This window comes from Malus sylvestris, chromosome 11 (genome assembly GCF_916048215.2).
Source record: "Malus sylvestris chromosome 11, drMalSylv7.2, whole genome shotgun sequence".
NCBI classification, from domain to species: domain Eukaryota; kingdom Viridiplantae; phylum Streptophyta; class Magnoliopsida; order Rosales; family Rosaceae; genus Malus; species Malus sylvestris.
Genome location: NC_062270.1, coordinates 37773493 through 37776474, shown reverse-complemented (window position 1 = coordinate 37776474; position 2982 = coordinate 37773493). Strand labels below are relative to the sequence as shown.

Here is a 2982-nt window from a genome sequence, read left to right as displayed (position 1 = left end):
AACGTCTTAGAGAATTTTTTAGGGGTTTTTTACAGAAGTTAGATGTTTTGTGGAAAATATGGTAATTAACCAAAGTAAAAGCAAAATAACTTTATTTAGAAGTAAAAAAAAAAAGTTAAATGCTATTGCTTTTTTACCCAAGTGAATGCAAGAAATTCAGAGCTTAAATAGACTTCATTGTGGAACTTGTGACTAAATGTAATATTTTTCACGTGTGATATTTAGAGCATGACAAGTCATTGTTTTACCAAATTTACCATAAAAGAAATGAAGGGATTTTTAGCAATAGCCCAAAAAAAAAACACATTTCAGTAATCATCCTTGCTTTTTGTTTATTTACTTCTTCTTTTTTTTGTCAAAGTTTATGTTTATTTACTTTATTATCTCAACTTTTGTTGTTGTTCAGTTTTTTATCTTTCATTTGGTGGGGTTTACATTAAGACCTCATTTATTTAAGTGCAAAAAGTTATCATTGAGCCACACTGAGGATGAAACGATAAATATGAAATTTCTATTCCTAGAGTTTTATAAACTAAAATTCCAACTTTTTACGGGTGTTTGTTAAAAGCTAGAAGGAAATATTGTTAAAAGCTAAGAGGAAAAAAAAACCATTACAAAGAAGATCAACATCAAATCTTAAAATCAAACATATCAAAATGTAATATAAGAAGAACATAAGGGAGGAATTCTCGAACTGACACGCCTCAACCCAAATATCCAAATGACACCTGAATGGCACGTGCGGGCCAACACTCAAGGGTGACGAAAGCCCTAAGTGTATAAACAAACATGAATATTACGAAACAATAAATGCTAAATGACCACAATAATGATGTGAGGTCCATAAGAACGAAATAGAAAAATCAAAGCTTACAAATCTGAAGTAAGAGATGCAATATGTCTAGAGCATAACAATAATAGAATGTTAAAGAAAAGTGAGCATCAATTTACAAGAGTCGAGTAGGACCATACATAAATAGAAGAAGCAGGATCATTGGTATGGAAAAGCCTCAAAACTCGGGTCGTACTCTTTTCACTATGTCCTGAGGGGGGCAAAACAGGAAAGGTGAGTGAACCATGATTTATAATAATACTAATAGTACAAAAACCAGTTTATTTTAGAATATACTAACCCCCTGTTTTGAAAACACATATATAATACTACATATATGTTTTATGAAAAACCCTAGCATGCCATGAAAAACATTTATAAACATCTGTAAATCATATCCGCATTGTACTCAACTAGGGGTATCATAGTCGCCCGAAAGCCAGTACATGTCCATCACTCGAAGGTGAAGCTATATAAAATAGCATACATCCACATCGACACTACCCGTGCCTAGTGAAGCTGTCCGACACCACTTTCGATGGTAAAGCTGGGAGTTATAATATATCATATCTCACTCCTCCATCATCTGTGTCCTATGGCCATAGACAATACTCGTGGTGTGCCGTATGATAACTCACTAGGTAAGTATCGAAAACATAACTCAAAACTCGTATCAAACCTCGAACCATCTTCATAACCATAATAAATCCATATCTGTAAATCCACCAGATTTGTAAATCCATAATATAAATTATATACGAAAACCACATAAATTAATATATGCAAATCCAATAATCCATACTCTTTAGTAAGACGTAATTTCAATAAATCATAATTATAAAAATTTAGAAAACATAATATAAAGCATATTCAATGCAAGCAATATGAAATGCATGATAGGTTAATGATTTATAAAAGTATATAGTTAAGAAGGGGTTCACTCACTGTATTCTAATAATGGAGGATCGCTCGTACTAGGATAGGGTGGATCACCTTTGACCGATGCACCTGTACATAAAGATATTACATTAAATTTAATAAAACTCTACTAAAACGTTGAAATTTGGAAAAACGGAGCACGGATTCGAAATCAAGACGTCGGAATTAGTCGAGGAAGGGTCCCGATCGAAATCCGAAAAAGTCAACAGTCAAGGGTCGGGTTGGGTCAACCCGGACTGGGTCTTGGGTTAAGGTTAACGGGCCGGCTCCATTTGGGTTATATTTAGGTGGGTTTAGGGCTTGGGCTAAAGACTTGGGCTGGCCCAAAGATTAGGACCTGGGCTAAGGGTTTAGATATGGGCTAGGGAAAAACGGGCCGATTTAATAGGGTAATGGGTTGAGCTAGTTGGGTTTTGGACCTGGGCTCTGATTTAAAAAGGCTAATAGAATGGGCTCCCAATTGGGCTAGGGCCAAATTGGCCTAATTCTTCCACGGGTCGCCTGAAAACATTGAAGAATAACACCGGACTTGGGTTTTCACCGGAAAAACTTCACCGGCTCTGATCCGAGGTTAAACCTTAACCAAAAACCTTCATTCAAAAGTCAAAATGAAGATCAAAGAGTAAGGGTTCAAGTCTTACCAAAATGGAGCGACGTTGACATTGAGATCAGCCATAAAATGGCCTGAAACTCACGGTCACTGGCCGAAAAAAACTGGGAAATGTGCTTCCCCGAGAGTTATGTGTCCAAACCACTCCAAAATGTCTCAAAACACCTTAATCTACTCTAAACATAATTTATAGGGGTCTAAGGTGCTTACCTTAGTCGGGTGCTTACCTTAGTCGGAAGGTTCGTGATCTCGCCGGAGTCACCACATCGTGACTACATAGTGTCAAGGGATAAGAAAAAGTGAGAAATGGATGTGAGGGATAAGGGGAAGGGTCATAGTGGCAGCAATGGTGGTGTGGTGGTTGTAGTGTGTGTGCTTGTTGCGTCGAAGGGAAGAGCACCGAGAGAGAGAGCATAGGGGAGGAGAAAGGAAAAAGGCACCAAATAGAGGGTGCCACATGTCACCCATGTAGTGGTCCAAAAAGGTTAGATATTTCCAATACAAATTTACCAAAACGCCCTCACATTTTTTTTTAAATCGTTACTAGTTGTTACATGAACCATGCACAAAACTGATTATAAAAATGTATTTGTCAAGTAAA

The 2982-nt window shown here is 36.8% G+C and overlaps 1 long non-coding RNA gene across 1 annotated transcript; it reads right to left on the bottom strand.

The window, feature by feature from the left end:
• Window positions 1–853: 853 nt before the first annotated feature.
• LOC126588584 (uncharacterized) lies at window positions 854–2680 on the bottom strand. The gene is made up of 3 exons (XR_007611526.1): window positions 2609–2680; window positions 1778–1840; window positions 854–1043 (listed from the first exon to the last, which is right to left on the bottom strand). It is a non-coding gene; the product is annotated as an uncharacterized LOC126588584 (long non-coding RNA).
• Between the last annotated feature and the right edge of the window lie 302 nt (window positions 2681–2982).